Consider the following 19,805-nt stretch of genomic DNA (forward strand, 5'->3'; position numbering starts at 1 on the left):
CTTTTGTAAAAGCTAGTTACTATCTAAATGTCTACTATGTATTCACTTTACACTTTGCCATGTTTTTTTCTCTTCTACATGCTGAATACACGTCGCCTTATGTGTGGTGTTCCATGGTGTTTAAGGGACACAAACTCTGTACCATCCAAAAAGTTTTATTTTTGTGTGATTGCTTGTTAAATTCAGCATGTTTTATAGACAACACAACAAACATTATGTATCCATTATTACACACATTACTTTTGCTGTTACAAGGAAAAGTGTGATTTGTTAGAAGCATCCAAACAAATGCTCCCATAACGCATTTTTAGCACACACAAACATGGCAGGACATTAATGTCAATACGGTTAAAAAAAGATAATTTAAAAAAAACATTCTTGTTTGCACATATTCGGACACTAGCTTGTTGAACAATACTGTTTTTGTCCTAATGGCTTAAAGTATTAAACAATGAGCCAAAAAATTAGGTTGTATGGGTCATGTATTAATCTGCTTGGTTGTGCTGTAGACAGGCTGTTATCTGATTGTGATTAAAATCTGGAATTAATCAAAGACTGTTGGCTCAGTAATGCATACACCTCACAATGTGCATGCCTGCGCAGTAGGAAGACTGAGATATGAGATATGAGACTGATTAGAATCTGGTAATAATAATTAGATAATCAAAGACTGTTGGCTCAGTAATGCATACACCTCACAATGTGTAGCACAGATAACATTTCACTGCCAAAAACATTTACAAAGACTGGTAAATAGCAGTGTGAAAAACAACTCCACTTGCAAACTTAGTATACGGCTAATTGATGATGTTGTTTAAATTAGTAAGCTGCTAACAGGACAATATATAGTGTTCAACATACACTTACTAACTCATTGTATTTTTTATCTCCAAACAGAAACCACTACATCTGGCAGTTATTTTTGGGGAGCCGGCTGCTTGGATGCTGCTTTGACTTTACCACTGTCGGGTGGGCGTGTTCTGGTGAAGCACCTTGGTGGTGAGGCCACTGGTGATACAAGTGGAGTTGTCATACCATATTTTATTTAATTTTATTTATTTTAAGTTAGTCACAGTAAAGGCAACTTACTGTGTTGCAACAGTCCACAACACTTTAAATAGCTTTACATGAAAATAGAGTGAAATAATCTCAGAAATGGCAAATTATAAGTATTTGGTATTGTTTAGAAGCATGAAACAAAGCGGTTATGGATCCGCTAACAGAGTATATTTTTATTGTAACTGATAAATAAATATCATACTTAATAAATTATACGTCCAAAGTGTATATGTTTAAAATCCCCGCCCTGCATCTTGGTAATGTGGGATGGCATATCACAGGTTGGTGGGGACAGTTGGCTCATAGCCATGACTATAAGAATGGGACACAGCTCTGAAGTGGGACACAGCTCTGAGAAGGAATTTCAACTGAAGTTACATTGCTATACACACGCACAACGTCATGGTAAGTGTTATTATTACTCTAACTGGGCTGTGATGTGTGCAATGTCTTGTAATTATTATTATGACTCTAATGCTTGGGTTGTGAGGTTGTGAGGGGGTAAAATTATTATTATTATTATTATTATTATTATTATGGCTCTAATGATTGTGATGTGAGGGAGGCGGTGCATTTTGGAAATGCATTTAAATATATATATATATATATATATATACACACAAGGAGTTCCTGCACTCTCACAATAATAAAGTCAGCTGCTGGGGTGCCTATCAAGGTCCAGTCACAAAGGAGACCGGGCCCATAGTACAATACAGGAAATCCCACTTTCGTGGGAAAAGATAGCACTCTCCAGACTAAATATCCAATAAAGTCAAAAGTAAAATTAATGCAAAAGGTAGTCTCACAGTTCATATGAAGTATCAAATGATCTCCAGCAATGTCCAACGTTTCGGTCCCTGACGGGGCCTTTTTCAAGGAATAAATACAGTCAACAATGGCAGCAGTTCAACTTCAATTCAGCCTTGCAGGAATTTAATAATTTACAGAGGAACATTGAAAAATATAAATTACAACGTAAAGTAAAACTTAAGAGCACTTTGGTGATCGTAGTAATTCTGATCCTAATGTTTCTATGCCTTCTAAACTGCAACCTTTTCGCCCTAAGTCTGTGTTTGATCCCTTATCTAACAACTCTAGTTTAAAAACCTTTATGAGAGTACTTGATCACGAGGTCAAAATCGCATCAGATTCCAAAGATAAGATCCATCTTAATTTAACAAAGGCGGAAAGAGATGCTTTACAAACATTGTCTAGTAATGATCAATTAATCATCAGGCCGGCAGATAAGGGGGGATCTATTGTATTGCAAGATTTTAATGATTATAATCTAGAGGCTTTACGCCAATTATCTTGCTCTGAAGTATACATCAAATTACAAAATAATCCCACTACCAATTGTAAGAAGCGGCTTAAGGAGATCTTGTTACAGGCAGTGGATGTTGACTTAATCACCACAGAAATTATGGAAGTCCTAGTACCACAATTCCCGGTGGTTCCGTTGTTTTATTTATTGCCAAAGATCCACAAGGGTATCAGCCCTCCCCCGGGTCGACCCATTGTGTCGGCCAGGAGGTCGTTGTTGCAACCCTTGTCTATTTTTTTAGATTGGCTGCTACCACCTCTATTGGGTGCAGAACCTAGTTTTCTGGCTGACACTACCGCATTTCTCAATAATTTACAGGGAATTGAAGCACTACCGGAGGGGTGCTGGCTGGCTACGGTTGATGTAGTCAGCTTATATACAACAATTCCCCATGGGATGGGTTGTTTTACTTGCTATTAAATGTTTTTTGACTAGAAAGCAGGTTTTCGATGTAAGTAAAATTGAAGTGATATTATCATTATTAGAGTTAATTTTGACCAACAATTTTTTTCTCTATGGTAAACAGTTTTACCTACAAGTGCAAGGCTGCGCGATGGGATCTGCTGTTTCTCCCACGTATGCAAATATTGTGATGTTTTCAGTTGAGGATGATGTATTTTACAGTAATGAGGTATTTAAATCTGAGGCGATTTTGTTTAACCGCTATATAGATGACTTATTCATTTTGTGGAAGGGTGACAAGAGGGATCTCATTGAATTGTTGGAGATCTACAACTCAGGGGAAAGCACTATAAAATTTACATTTTCGTTAAATCAGGAGGTGATTAATTTCTTGGATGTTAAGGTATCTATCTTAAACAACTTAGTACATACATCAGTATACATCAAGCCCACTGATTGTAATCAATTTCTACATGCTAATAGCTGTCATCCCTCTTCCCTTAAGAGAGGTTTGCCATTTTCACAGATGATTAGGATTCAAAGAGTTAACAGCGATACTGAGGGGGCGTTGCATCAGATTTATGCACTGATTGTTAAATTATTGATGAGGGGGTATTCCAAAGCTCTACTTCAGTCAGCCAAAAATAAAGTGAGATGTCTATGGATAGAGTATCTTTATTACAGAAAAAAGCAAGAATATAGAACAACAAAATAGATTCCCCTGGGTTAATAAATTTAATATCAAATCCGACACTGTTACCAAAATTGCAAAAAAAAAATGGCCCTTACTGGAGACTGATGCCCAATTACATATGTCTGGTTCTAAATTAATGCCTTGATTTTCTAGAGGAAAAAACTTGAGGGATTTTTTGGTAAAAACAGATTTTTCCAGAATGCTGATGAAATCAGAAACAACTGCTGCCCATTTTCTGTCGCAACCCAATTCTAAATTGGGATGCTTTAGATGTACGTGTGTTACCTCCCAATATTTATTAGTAGGAGATTCTTTCAACCATCCACAGACCGGTAGAAAAATTATGATTAAGCATCGCTTAACCTGCAATTCAGCGTTCACTATTTACCAAATATTGTGCCCATGTGGGCTAAGTTATATTGGTAAATCTGAACGTAAGTTTAAAGAAAGAATGACATGTCACAGGTCTGCGATTAGAATCGCATTAGAAACGGGTAAGAGTGATCAGCCTGTAGCCAAGCACTTCATGGCTTTTAAACATCCCATCAGCAGTATTCGATATAGAATGATTGATCACGTCCCTAATAACATCAGAGGAGGAGACCGTGCTTTAAAACTATTACAAGTTGAAGCAAGGTGGATAGCGAAATTGGAGGTGATTCACCCGAAGGGTTTAAATGAACAATTTTCTTATGCATGTTTCTTGTAATATCTTGAAAAGGTTTGTCTGCAATAGAATCTATGTTTTGCTGTGCACTCAAATATCGTGTTTGATGTGATACCAATAGGTTCATTTGCAATGCGGGTTGTGTTGTTAAAAGGCTGTGCAGAATTAATTTGCTCTCAACTATACATCTCCGCATATTGCAGTGCTATTATTAGTTTCTGTTTAATGTTGCTACTTGTAGATCTATGCGATACTGTTGTAACATTTTCAAATGGCATGACTTATGTTGTAACTCTACTGTAACTATTTGGTTTCCATGGTGACAGGTTTCTTTCTGTCCTAGTGCGCTGACGGCACTATTACCACACTTCCGTGTTTATGACCGGATGCTTGGCATCCGGACTGTTTGGGAGAGCACACGTGGGTAGTTCTATAAAGTTATGTTTTTACTGCATTGTTAATAAAAGTCTGACGACAGTGGGGTGTCCACTGAAACGTTACATCAACTTCTGTTGACTGTGTGAGTTCTTCGATTTGCCGTGAGTGCAGAGCGCTTTTGCTCTGCTATATATATATCTCCTATATAATAGCCCAGATCTGTGACTTTGTGACTCATTTGCTAATGCTGGGCGGAGTCACAACACTGGGCGGAGTTAGTCAAATGAGTCACAGATCTGGGCAAATCTATAGGAGACTAGGAGCAGAAGCAGATAGTATGGGCATGGCACAGGCAGGGGTGCATACCTCCCAGCTTTCTTCAGGCAGAATGAGGGACACACGCGCAGCGAAAAGGGGGCGTGGCCAACGAAAGGGGGCGTGGCTTCACGGGAGGGCCACCGTTTTCGTCAGTGAGGGGGCATGCCCAGCGCTCTGTGAGCTGCTGGCATGCCTCCAGGGGCGGATTATGAGTCCGGGGGGCCCAGGGCACTTGAGACAGGGGAGCCCTATCTCATTGCTGTGCCTGCTGTGGGGATAAGGGCCTTATGCAAATTCCGGGATTTTTTTTTTTATATATGGAATTTTGGCCCCTCAGCTAGGGCTAAATCTAGAGGAGGTGTCGCTCCCCCCTACACACCCGCACAGGCAGAAGAAAGCAGGGAGACTGCTGCCTCCCTGCAACACCACAGACCTGCCAACACGCAGCAGCGTGTGCTGACTGTAGCACAATGCTGCCGCTGTTGCTGGCAGGACGGGGGAGCTTCTGAGCTGGGACAGAGCTACTCCAGCGGGGGGGGGGCTAAAACTGTGGGGCCCACAGTACGTACCCCCTGGCCCCCCCTTAATCCGGCTCTGCTGCCGGAACCCCGGGACAGTTGGGAGGTATGGGGGTGTGGGAGGGGGTATGCCGTACAGACAGACGGGCATCGGCTCACTGTGTGCTTGACCCCCCACATCAGCATACTCAGCAGGGTCTCTCTGGCGCGGAGGAGCGTCACTTTCTAGCACACTCCACGCTTCTTAGCTGCAGTTTTGTGGGGCACCTGCTGCTGTGCAGGTTCCGTACTGCCTCTGTTATTTCCAGCCCCGGCAACCCCACCGCTAGCTGCAGTGCTGCCGCCCGCAGTGAGGTGCGCCCAGCTCCTTCACACACTTTAGCCAGCGGGTAGCGCTGCAGAAGTCCGAGCTGCAGGCTCCGACCCCCTCCTCCCTCCAGCCGCAGCGTCTCCTGGGAGCTAACCAGTCACTCCCAGTCTCCCCTTACCACAGTGCCCAGCAGCCACGAGGTCCGCGCAGTGTGCATGCTATGACCCCCTCCTCCCACCAGTCGCAGCGTCTCCTGGGGGCTAACCAGTCACTCCCAGTCTCCCCTTACCACAGTGCCCGGCAGCTGCGCGAGGTCTGCGGTGTGACACTGAGGAGGGGGGGAGGGATGCTGACGGGCAGAGGAAGCAGGACTCCAGCCTGAGAGAGTCAGCCATGCCAAGTCTCCACCAGCAGCAGACCCCAACAGGTTGGAGTGGAACAGCAGCAGCCAGCAGCAGTGACTCCGGTAAGACACATCTGTCTGTCACCACTGTTTTGTCCCTAATACCAATCTCTCCCGTGCCCTGTGTTCTGTCATGTCCCTGTCACCCCTGGCCTTGCCCTTTCACCCTTATCCTGGCCCTTTCACCCTTATGCTGGCCCTGTTACCCCTATCCTGGCCCTGTCACCCCTGTGCTTGCCCTGTCAACCCTATACTGGCCCTGTCACCCCTGTCCTGGTCCTGCCGCCCCTACCCTGGCCCTGTCACCCCTATCCTGTCCCTGTCATTTCTGTCCTTGTCCCGTCACCCCTGTCCTTGCCCCGTCACCCCTGTCCTTGCCCCGTAACCCCTGTCCTTGCCCCGTCACCCCTGTCCTGACCCGTCACCCCTGTCCTGACCCTGTCACCCCTGTCCTGGCCCCGTCACCCCTGTTCTAACCCTGTCACTCCTGTCCTGGCCCTGTTACTGCATGTCCTCCAACTACCTTTTTGGCAGGTACAGTACCCGCAGCGCCTCCAGACCAATCCTCAATGCACCACACCTCCGCACCTTCCCCTCCACCACATGCGGCACTCCACCCCTCCCCCACACGCTGTGCCTCCAGACCCCCTACACCACCCGTGGCTCCCACTCCTCCGCCCCTCCACCACCCACAGCACCTCCAGATCCCCTCCACCATCCACCCCCCATATATGTCTCCCCCCACACCTGCCCCCCTCCACCCGCATCTGCAGACACCCTCCTCCATCTGCGGTCCCCCCCTCATCCACCCTCCCCCACCCATGGCACCCCCGCACCTGCCCCTCCACCACCTGCAGCACCTCCGGACCCCCTTCCCCATCAGCCGCACCACCTGTTCCTGCCCCTCCCCTACCCACGGCGCCTCCGGACCTCCTACCCCACCCCCGGCACCCCCGCCCCTTCCCATCCCACAGCACCTACGGAACCCATCCCCACACCTGCCCCTCTCCCACCCGTGGCACCCCTGCCACTCCCCCACCTACAGTGCCTCCGGACCCCTCCCCCATCTGCAGCCCCCACTCCTCTGCCCCTCCCCCACCCACAGCACCTCCCGACCCTTCCCCATCCGGGCCCCCCCCCGCTTTCCGCCCCCCTCCACCTGCAGCATCTACAGACACCCTCCCGCATCCGCAGTCCCCCCCGCACCCGCTACATTCTGTACATCGTGTCCTGCAGGTGCTGTTCACGCCGTTGCAAGGGGCTGCACCTCCTTCAACATCGCATGCCGTTTCATTGTGCAATATTTAACCACTAACAAAGGAATGCAGGTAATACTCCATATAATACAAATATTGAACCCCAGAAAGGCATGCAAGGGTTAAGGGGGCGTAGCCCCTTGCGACGGTGTGAAGAGCGCCCGTAGGGCGCGATGAAGCACCTAGTATATATATATATATATATATACACACACACACACAATTTAATGGTGTTGTATTATTTCATGTATATCGTTTGAAGACAGATGCTATATGCTGTCTCATATTATACAAACATTATATTTTAAAGATATTTTAACATATCTACATTTTAATCTAGTTTAAAAGAACACTGGTATCAAAATTTAAAAATAAACATATATATATATATATATATATACATACACACACACAATTTAACGGTTTTGTATTATTATTATTATTATCATCATCATCATTACGGCTCATGCTGTCTCATATTTTACAAACATGGGGGTATATTTACTAAGGTCCCGATTTTGACCGAGATGCCGTTTTTTCATCAAAGTGTCATCTCGGGAATTTACTAAACTCAAATCTCGGCAGTGATGAGGGCATTCGTATTTTTTTTGAAGTCCAAGTAAAAAATTACGAATGAATACACCATCGGTCAAAACGCGCCTGTTTAGATATGAATCTCGGTCATTTACTAACCATTCGTAATTGTAATGTCTGCCGTGAAAATGCATTTGCGGCCGTGAAAAATTACAAATCGTAAAAAAGTCCTAAAAAAAAACAGACCTGCTTTTGAAAAGCGTGTTTACATGTGTACTCAATTATCCATTACTCACACCTGAATTGTTGGCCCTATAAAATTGTCCCAGGCACATTTTGTAATTCTCTCACTCTGAAATGGCGGCTGTGTTGTGTGCCAATGACTTTCTGTTTGCTGTGGGATACCTGAGCCTGCACCATGAGGCTTCCAGAAATCAGGGCCAGGTAAGTCAACATGGTCAGCAGGTTGTACAGGTGCCGCGGAGGCTGCGCCAGCCACGTTTTTTTAGGGGACGTTTAAACTTAAACGCATTGTCTGATGATAGGGTCATACAGATGTTCCGCCTAAATAGAAACAACATTTTCCGCCTGTATGACCTTGTCAAACTGGGACTAGACCCTGAGACAGCACGCTCTCGCTCTGTCTCAGGCCTGCACAAACTCCTTGCTGTGTTACACTTTATGGCTACTGGGAGCTTCCAGGCTGTGGCAGGCGACGTTATTGGTATCTCGCAGCCAACCTTTTCAAAATATTTGAATCAGGTGAGTTGAAAAATATATACACGTTTATGTCTAAGTGTTGCTTCTGTAAGCTCTTACAACACAGTATTGTATAGAATACATAACATGACACTCACCTTAGATTGTTTACTGTCCACTCAGGTTTCGGATGTCTTGGATCCACATATTAATGCCTCAATCTGCTTCCCTACCCAGGAGTCGGAGTGGCGTGCTGTCAGGGTAGCTTTCTATGAGCTTGCTGGCATGCCCAAGGTGCTGGGGGCCATAGATTGCACACACGTTCAGCTGAGACCACCTAGGGGCCGTCAATATATATATACCAACAGACATATGGCCCAATCCACTAATGTCCAGGTGGTTTGTGATGCAAAACTAAAAATTATGAGTGTGGTTGCAGGTTACCCTGGTGGCTGCCATGACTCCTTCATCCTCAGTCAGTCATCGCTCTTCGATAAATTTGAGGACGGACAAATGCCTGATGGCTGGCTGCTGGGTATGTTCCAAATGTGTTGTGTGTATGTATTTTAACTACAAACTCCATTTTTGTATAGGGTAATTAATAATCATACACATGTACTAATGTTGCCTATATATGTTTTTCAGGTGATGGTGGTTATGGCTGCTTCTCTTGGCTCCTTACTCCATTGTCCCAACCTGATTCTCCTGCTGAACACAGTTACAATCATGCACATAAGGCTACGCGGAATGTGATAGAAAGATGTTTTGGTGTGCTGAAATCACGGTTTCGGTGTCTGGATAAATCTGCTGGCCTTTTGTTGTATAGTCCCTCCAAGGTGACTAGGATTGTGTTCTGCTGCTGTTTTCTCCATAATCTGTGTTTGAATCAACATCTGGCACATGATGAGGGAGAAAGCAGTCAGCAAGCAGAGGAGTTAGAAACATCTGGTGACAGTGTGAGTACAGATGTAGGGAGGCAGGTAAGGCAAGAAGTGATTCAGCGGTATTTTGCTGGTAAGTTTTTGGTGGATGTTATTAACCTTGACTAAACCCTTTGCAATACATTTTTGTAAGTGCGATTGTGTGTTTTGTTACTTAATGTTTGTTGTTTATAGTGGTGTGTACATTGTAGTTAGTTTTTGAGATAAATACATTGTCATTCATTACCCCAGAAAAACATACATACATAGCGTCTTCTACAATGTTTGACACGGACACTGGAAGTTGTGTGATAGAAAGAATAAAATTTTTATTGTGTTACACAAAAGTTTTATATTTTTTATTTTTTTCGCTTGTGTGTGCTGGGTGCCGTGCTTTGTGCTGGCTCACTGGCACGTGTTCGGGAGGATCGACGAACAGGGGAGGTTACTGGCGTTTGGCTAGGGGTCGTGGTTCCAGAGCTGGAGCTCACTTGTTGTGCTGCCATCAAAGAGATGTTCTGGCTTAAATTATGGATGCTGGCATTCAGTTGGTTGTTGGTTGCAGTGTGGCTTGCCACAATCCTGGACAATGACTCATATACAACCTGATTGTGTTGTATCAGTTGGATGAGTGTTTGCTGCTGGCGTTGTTGCTCATCAATGATGCGCGTCAAATGAGCCAGCATTTGATTGTTGTCGGCCCGAATTTGATCCATCGAAGTGGCTATTCGACCTACTTGGACAATCAGTCTGCCCGAGTTGCGACTAATGCGCGGCAGATGATGGGGCAGACTGGCAAGGTGTTGGGTGTGGGCGGTCAGGCAGGCATTGTTTTGGGTCTGTTGGCTTGTCCAACTGGCCCAAAAGTCATTGGGTACTTGTTGCTGGGGTGGAGCTTGGAGCAGTTGTGGAGTAATGGAGGCTTGGGGGATATCCTGCGGCTGGGTTGGCTGGGTCTGGACAACAGGTGTTAGGTTTAGTGTGTAGGTGGCCTGTTGGTCTTGTTCCTGCTGGCCAACGTCGGGCATCAAGCTTGGTTCTGTATGGGGTGGGCAACATGCACTGTTTACTTTCAACATAATATATTTGGTTGGCCTAAACATTTCTAAACGAATTATACTGCATTTTTTGTTTTTAAAAAATTGTGTTTTTCTAAACGAGGAATATTTTGATACAAAACACATAGATCCCATCACATGCGTGCACATAGACTGACTGCCGGAATCCTCACCTAACTACCTCCCCTCCACAGCATTACAGTGTTCTGTCACCTCCCCTGTCCAGGATATAGACTGCTCACCTGGATGGTCCAGAGGAGCGGATCAAGTAAGCAGTCTACCTCCAGGACAGGGGAGGTGTGTGAACACTATAATGGTGTTCAGGGGTTGGTGGTTGTTTGTTTTTGGGGAGTAATTTGCTGTTTTTTTTCTGGGCACGTGTGTGTACTAAATTTATTACGATGGCTGTTAAATTTTAAATGTGATGTTGCCCATACCAACCAATAAGATTTTTTTAATTTATGCATTTGCACCTTCAAAAAGTTAATACGTGAAATCTGATTGGTTGTTATGGCAAACATGTAATCTCAACTACAACTCACATCATAGTAACTGTACTGTGTATATTATTTTGTATGTGCTTATTGTAAGTTTTTACTCACCAGATAACTGAGGTGATCGTGGCTCATCACTTTGTGGACTAGCCAATAGTGCTTGTGGTGGCTGGGGTGAGACTGCGGAGATGCGCCGCCTGGGTGGGGAAGATGGAGCCGCAGATTCTGATTCAAGACGCCGTGTCTTGCTTGGCCTCCTGGGTAAGTTAGCCGAGCCCTGTGATGGGCGCCTTAGAGGAGGTCGGCTTACAGAAGTAGAACCTATGTGAATATATAAACATTAATATTTTGTACTTCTATGTGTTTGCAGAATATGTGACTACAGTGAATTCGTACCTGCAATACCAGCATCCTCATCAGTTGGCTGGGGCCTGTCTGGGCGGCTGGTCTGGCGTACTGTGGAAAAAGTGTTAACAACATTATTACCATACTTGTCCAAAACATTGATAACTGCAAAACCTTAGTGTACTGTAACCATCTTGTACGTATTGTAAAGTAAACTTATTTCTGGTTAAGATCTTCGTGATTACTTAATTTGGTTTATCTATAAAAATTAACATGGTGTTGCACGAAATAAAACAGTAACATTGCTGAATTGTGTGCAAGATATTGCAGAGTTGGATTACTTCCAACTTAAACCAAAATTTATTCAAATTAAAAATACTACAAAAAACACACACACAAATCATACAAAGCTGCAATTATATACAACAGCTATGGGCAAGAAATATCTCATATTAAGTATTGGAACTACACATACCAGCATGCACTGCACCTGATTTTGCATTCAATAAAAGAAAAAAACAGCCAAGGCATGATGGGAAATGCAGTTTAAAAACAAAAATACACCTTAAGGGTGCTCAGGCCTGCAATACATGACCAACACAATGTATGCATACTTAAATTAAAAATTAAATTTTGCTGCATGATCATTTAAAAAAAAAAAAAAAAAATTAAAATTCCAACTCACCATCCTGCGTAGGGCGGTCCGAATCCCGGACATGAGTTGCAGACACCACTTCTGCAGGAATCAGTGCCCGCACAGGCTCCTCCCAGTCACGATAGGTTGCCCGGAAAGGGGGGCCACCCCCGGTTTGGCGGGCTGATTTTGCCTCCTTGGCCATCTTGGCCTTGACACGGCGCTTGATGTCATAAAACCTCTTGCGACACGTGTCCTCAGTCCGCCTCACCACACCCTCACTATTAACTGCCACTATTACTTTCCCCCACAGGACAGATTTCCTGCGGGAGGACACCTTGGCAGCATCCTGGCCAAACAATTGCCGATGATGCCTCATCAGCTCCCGCACCAACGCCATGTTTTCAGCATAGCTGAACTTTACATTACGGCCAGTCTTGGTAGTGGTGCGTGGCTGCGGAGCCACAGCACCATCACTATCACTTGAAAACTGAGCAACAGGCACCCCCTCCTCATCCTCACTCTCCTCCTCCCTCTCACTAACCCCCTCCACCTCACTCACCTCCTCCCTCTCACTCACCTCCACCTCACTCACCTCCTCCCTCTCACTAACCTCCTCCACCACACTGACCTCTGAGTCAGACATAATTAGGACAAATGACACAAAACACAGAAAAAATAAAACACAAAACACACTCCTCCACTACTACTACTACACACCACACAGCCAACACACACACACTCACTCACTCACAAACAATGACAAAAGACTTGGAAAAAAAAACAAGGACAAAAAAGTTTACAAACTCTGAAAAAACTAGACAACAAATATGACAAGACTACTTACACACACAGTACAGCACTCAACAATCACAAAACTCCTCTCCAAATCCACCAAAAAATCCACAAAACTCACCAACTCCAAATACACCTTCCTCTCTCCTCTCCACTAGCTAAACCCACGAGGTGCGGTGTGTTTGGGGCGGTTTTATAGTAATGTGCACAGACACTCCTCCATCACAAATACAACCAATCACGTACGCGTGATAAAAACGAAACTTAGGACTGAAAACGCGGCCGCGAAATTAAAATCACTGCCGTAACAGACATGTGACGCAGTCGTAAAAAAAACACTAATCACGGCCGCAAAACATCAAAATCGGCCGAAAAAACCAACCTCAAAATACGAATGACTTCGACATCGGACAACAGAAAAAAAAAAAATACGACAGCTTAGTAAATTAGGCGTAATCAATTCAAAAAGTTGCACAATTACACTTTCGATGTCAATCGCGATTGTACTTTGACCACAAACTGAAAATTACGAATGTTAGTAAATATACCCCATGGTTGTGTTGTGAGGTAGGCATAATTGTTTGTGGCTTACTGAAGGATGTTTAAATATGTGGTAATAGCGCCATCTAGCAACGCATTTTGGAAATGCATTTAAATAGAGATATATATATATATATATATATATCTCTATCTTGGAAGAGCTGGCACTCACCCTAAATGTACGGCTCCGGTGCCCTCTGGAATGATAAGTATACGGCAAATGGAAACATGCAGCGGCACTCAGAGACTGATCCCAGTAGGTAAAGTGCAAAAGGTAACTTTAATCCATCAAGACAAAATGGGGTGACCAACGTTTCGGGGCGCTAACGCCCCTTTGTCAAGGTGATACAAATGTGTAAGACAACAACATACCTTTAAATAAGCAAAGAAGACCCGCGAACGGGACACACGCCAGAGGAGAGTGGGTGGGAACGGGATCCGTTCGGTGCACTTCCGGGTGTGGTGACGTCAGCACGCCCGTACGTCGCGGTCCGTCACTTCCTGGAAAACCGGAGCTTGCACGGTCGCCTAGGAGACTGGCGCTGAGTGTTAACCAGGGGGCGGATAGACATAGGTGTAGCTGACGAGACAAAGAAAAATGGTGCAATATAAACATGTATACAGTCAATAAACCGGATACACGTAAAATACTTAGATAATAAAAACTGTGCATAATTAAAAAGACACGTCATAGCATACATAAAATGTGAAGCACCTAAAAATAGTATAATAGACTAAGTAATTAGAGCAAGAAATATGTAGCTGGATGTATATTAAGGAAAAATAGTTAAAAAGACAACATCATTTAAACCATATAGCATTTTGCAAATTGGGTAGACAATACTGACTGGAGAAGATAATGGTTAAATGTAGACAAATTGATATCTAGTTAATATTCTTGCTATACATGGATGATAATTAGACCTGCCTGCTAACAAAGGCTTACATTTGAAACACACTCCAAGCGTTCTTATCATTGAGGCCATTTGCCGTATACTTATCATTCCAGAGGGCACCGGAGCCGTACATTTAGGGTGAGTGCCAGCTCTTCCAAGATATATTACGTTTTTGATTGACTGTTCATTAACCCTGGACCGAGGCACCCCCATATTTCTACCACTTCAAGTATTAACTGTCCCAAACATTGGAGTACTGAATTCTTATTGGAACTTTTTACAACGGTACCATTAAATCCCGCAAGGTGAAGTCCTGCGATTTAGCACTAAGCACTTTGTTTTCACCAAAGCACTTTTTTTGGACACTTGGCACTTTTTTTAACACTCTTAGCACTTTGATATCCACTAATTCTCTCCCTTGACGTATTGCACATTACCCAGCCTTTCTTCCATCTAAACTACTGCCATTCGTTTGTTTCATTATGACCCAAGGGGCATCATTGAGCAGTACTAATGTACCTCCCAGCCCAGACAATAGCTTCAGCTTCAGTGAAATGGATGCTGAACGTGTACTCTTTACTGAGGACCTGGCTGATTCAGAAAAGCAATTAAGTATGGAGGACATTTATCATCAACTTATCAAACTCAAACGGCGCGAGACGGACTATTTAATGCACGGCATCTCATTGTCCGATTACTTTCGCGAAAAAATTATCCCTCGCGGATTTAGAATCCGCAATGTGCCTACCATAGGCCGCTTCAATCCCGAGTTCTGCATGGATGGCCATATTAAACAAGTGCAGTTTTGACTTAATTTTATTGGTAGTGGAGGAGTCGGGGAGAGAATTAAAAATTACTAGAGACAGAATCCATGAGCTGGAACAACAGCACAAAGACACTTTACTGCTGGATACTAATCAAGTTTTAGTACAAAAATTGAAGACCCAGTGTGAAAATTATCGCAAGGAGTTGGTTAGATTCAAGCGTAACAAATATGCCACTGTCTGGGAGGACTATGAATCTAACAGAGTTTATCGGTGGGTCGCCGGGGGTGAACCGGGGAACCACCGTCCATACAATCAGAGATCCAAATATTCCTGGCGTAAACGAGGGGAGTCACGCAACCGAGATTATGCCACCTCAAATAGCGATAATGAATTCAACGTAGCTGACTCTGATGGGCCTACAGATTCTACCGTTGTCCCTTTAGGGACCTCTCCCATGGTCACAGAAACCACCAAAACAAGAGGGCACCCACCCGTAGGGGCCAACAAAACCGCAGGATCCAGAAACACCTCCACAAGGAGGAAAGTCTAATTTTCAACCTCTCTGACCGCATTCTTACTGGAACAGAAATTAAAGTGCTTAATAATGGCTTATCCTTTATACCCACCAGTAAGTTTGATGGTCTCACGTGGCAAGCTGAGCTACACCATTTTGCTCGCAAGTTGAGGTTACAAGAATACTTTCAGGATCATCACACGGTTACACCAACTGATCCACATCAGGCATTCATGAATTCCAGGCACGGATCTTAGTTTGACCCCCAGTCCAGTAATGCGTCAATTAAGACGTTCACCAGGCTCCTAGATGATTCGGTCACTAAATATACGGCTGCTTCACATGAAACACACCAAAATCTTTCCAGGCTCGAGTTTAAAGCCTTGAACCAACTTGGATCATACCGAGACATCGTCATCCGCCCCGCCGATAAGGGGGGCGGTATCGTGATTATGAATCTGGCCGACTACAAGTCAGAAATATACAAGCAGCTCGGCGATGCATCTGTCTACAAAAGTCTGTCTTCTGATCCTACATCTAGGTACAAGCAAGAGGTAGATAGTATCTTGGATCAAGCCTGTGCATCTTCCTATATTTCTGAAAAGCTATGTTGGGCCCTTAAACAGGAATATCCCAAGGTTCCTATTTTGTTTACTGTGCCCAAGGTACACAAAAATTTAACCCATCCCCCCGGCAGACCCATAATCTCTGCCCACCAATCATTATACCAACCTGTGTCTGTTTTTCTGGAGGCATTCTTCAACCACTTATTTCGAAACAGCCGAATTTTGTAAAAGATACCACTTCTTTTCTGAATCGTTTGTCTTTACTCTCTAACATACCTGAAGGCACCCTAATCTGCACCATTGACATCTGAAGTCTATTTACCTGTATCCCTCATACCTAGGGCTTGGCAGCTATGAAGCAGTTCCTTATCAAAGAAAATCTGACTACTGTTAACTTGGATCTATTCCTCAAATTGTTTGAACTTACCCTGACTAGGAACTATTTTTTGTTCGATGGGAAGTATTTTTGCCAAACTAGCGGGTGTGCTATGGGTAGCAACGTCTCCCCTTCTTTCGCTAATGTGTTCATGATGCAGGAGGAGCAGGCTATGTTCTTCACCGACGCTGCTACCTGCAGTCATATTCTACACTACTCACGTTATATTGATGACGTGTTCATCCTCTGGACGGGCGGCCAATTGCTCTTTGAACAACTTGTCAATAAAATTAACAGCAGGGATTCACTGATTAAAATCACGGCGGAAAGTAACCCACATTCTCTTAATTATCTGGATGTTCAGATTTCCATCATTAATGGGAGTATCAGAACGGATATCTTCTATAAGCCGACTGATAAAAACACTTAACTGAGAGCCAACAGCCACCACCCAAGGGCACTGAAAAAAGGCCTTCCCAGGTCCCAATTGATGAGGGCCGCAAAAATCACCAGCGATCCATCCAGATTAGACCAGGCTCTTTCCACCGTCGTGGACCGCTTTGCAGTCAGAGGATATGTTGCAGGCGAACTTTCTAAGCACAAATTAGAAGTCGCAGCCATCCCGCGGCATGATTTGTTACAACAAAAACCTAACAAACAAGATCAATTGGTACCATTAGTCACCAAGTATACCACTGCCAGCCCTGTGGTACCCCGAGCCCTCAAAGCTATGTGGCCAATAATATCCACTGATAAGAAATTACCTATTTTCAAGAAAAAAAGACCGCTCACATGCTACAAGAAAAGTAAAAGCATTAAAGATTATGTGGTAAATTCAGATATAACAGGCTTTGGGGATCAATCAACTTCCAACTTTCTGACCAAGCCTCCGGGATGCTACAGGTGCCTTGGGTGCAAAATGTGTGCCAACATACAACCGGGACCATCCTTTATATCTACTTCTACTGGCAAATCATTTAATATCAGGCATGTCGTTACATGCACTACTACCCACATTGTATATGTAATCACTTGCCCCTGCAAGTTACAGTATGTGGGTAATACAGTACGCACTGCCCGAGAGCGTTTTGCCATACACAGATCTGCTATTAAGTATGCAATCTCACGAAAATTTTCGGATCAGCCAGTCGCAAAACATTATGCTGAATCTCATCATTCACTACAGGATCTGAATCTACAGATCATTGATCATATCCCCAAATCTATACGCGGCGGTGACCGTGGGGGCCAGCTTCTACGTCTTGAGGCCAGATGGATTTATTCACTCGATACCATTAGACCTAAAGGCCTCAATGATAAGATCGCTTGGAGTGTGTTTCAAATTTAAGCCTTTGTTAGCAGGCAGGTCTAATTATCATCCATGTATAGCAAGAATATTAACTAGATATCAATTTGTCTACATTTAACCAATATCTTCTCCAGTCAGTATTGTCTACCCAATTTGCAAAATGCTATATGGTTTAAATGATGTTGTCTTTAACTATTTTTCCTTAATATACATCCAGCTACATATTTCTTGCTCTAATTACTTAGTCTATTATACTATTTTTAGGTGCTTCACATTTTATGTATGCTATAACATGTGTCTTTTTAATTATGCACAGTTTTTATTATCTAAGTATTTTACGTGTATCCGGTTTATTGACTGTATACATGTTTATATTGCACCATTTTTCTTTGTCTCGTCAGCTACACCTATGTCTATCCGCCCCCTGGTTAACACTCAGGGCCGGTCTCCTAGGCGACCGTGCAAGCTCCGGGTTTCCAGGAAGTGACGGACTGCGACGTACGGGCGTGCTGACGTCACCACACCCGGAAGTGCACCGAACGGATCCCGTTCCCACCCACTCTCCGCCGGCATGTGTCCCGTTTGCGGGTCTTCTTTGCTTATTTAAAGGTATGTTGTTGTCTTACACATTTGTATCACCTTGACAAAGGGGCGTTAGCGCCCCGAAACGTTGGTCACCCCATTTTGTCTTCATGGATTAAAGTTACCTTTTGCACTCTACCTACTGGGATCAGTCTCTGAGTGCCGCTGCATGTTTCCATTTGCCGTATATATATATATATATATATACTAGGTGATTTATCGCGCCCTACGGGCGCTCTTCACACCGTCGTAAGGGGCTACGCCCCCGTAATCTCTCCAGAAAAGTTAAGGTGTATGTGGATGTAGTGTGAGCGATGTTGGAGAGGGTGGTTTCTAGGCTAGGTGTGTGCACGGGGCACGGCGTAACACAGTGTGCAGGGTCGGCAGACAGTTTGTGTTGGGCTTGTGGGGAAAGTAGTCTGTGTGTGGCGGTGTTGGGGACTGTGTGCGGGTGTGCTGCGGGACTCTGTGGGTGCGCCGTGGCTGTAGTGTGTCAGATGTTGGTGGGGGTGCATGTATTAGCGGTGTGGGGAGGGGGTCCGGTGGCACACAGTGTGCAGGGATGGAAGGTAGTGTGTGTGGGGCTTGTGGGGAGAGTGTCCGCTGTGCGTGCATGCTGGGGTCTGTATGCAAGTGTGGTGTGTGCGTAGTGCTGCGGGATTGTGTTGCCGCGGCATGGCAGCAGTGTGTCAGATGTTGGGGGGGGTGAATGTTTCCGCGGTTTGGGGAGGGGGTTAAGCGGCTGTACACACTGTGCAGGGAGGGAAGACAGTGTTTGTGTGGAGGGTGGCCTGTGGTCGACCGTGCTGAGGAATATGTGCGTCCGTGCTGCGGGACTATGTGGCCATGGTGCACTGTGGACAGGAGGCTGTGTGGGGCGGTGTTGGGGAGTGTGTGCGTCCGTGCTGTGGGTGCCCGTGCTGCGGGACTGTGTGGGGGGGCCATGGGTGAGATGTGTGAGATATTAGCGAATGTATGAGGGGCGTGTAGCGGGAGGCCGGCGTCTGTCCAGACAGTGCAGGGGGAAGGGGGGGGGGGGGTCCGCTGTGCGCCCGTGCTGCGGGAGTGTGTATCCGCAACACGGCAGCAGTGTGAGCTATTAGCGGGGGTGAAAGTATGAGGGGCGTGTAGCGGGAGGCCGGCGTGTGTGTAGACTATGCAGGGGGGGAGGGGGGGGGGGGGGAGGGGGGGGGGGGGGGGGGAGTCCACTGTGCGGCCGTGCTGTGGTAGTGTGTATCCGCGCCACAGCAGCAGTGTGAGCTACTAGCGGGGGTGAATGTAGCCGCGGCGTGTAGAGGGAGGCCGGCGGCTGTACACACTGCAGGGGGGGGGGAGAGAGTGTGCCTTGGTATTGTGGGGAGGGTGGGCTGTGGTCGCCGTGCTGCGTACCTGGTTGGAGATGGTGGTGGGATGACGTGTCTGCTGCTCAGTTCTGTGCAGGGCAGGA

Source organism: Pseudophryne corroboree, chromosome 3 (assembly GCF_028390025.1).
Source record: "Pseudophryne corroboree isolate aPseCor3 chromosome 3, aPseCor3.hap2, whole genome shotgun sequence".
Lineage (NCBI taxonomy): Eukaryota > Metazoa > Chordata > Amphibia > Anura > Myobatrachidae > Pseudophryne > Pseudophryne corroboree.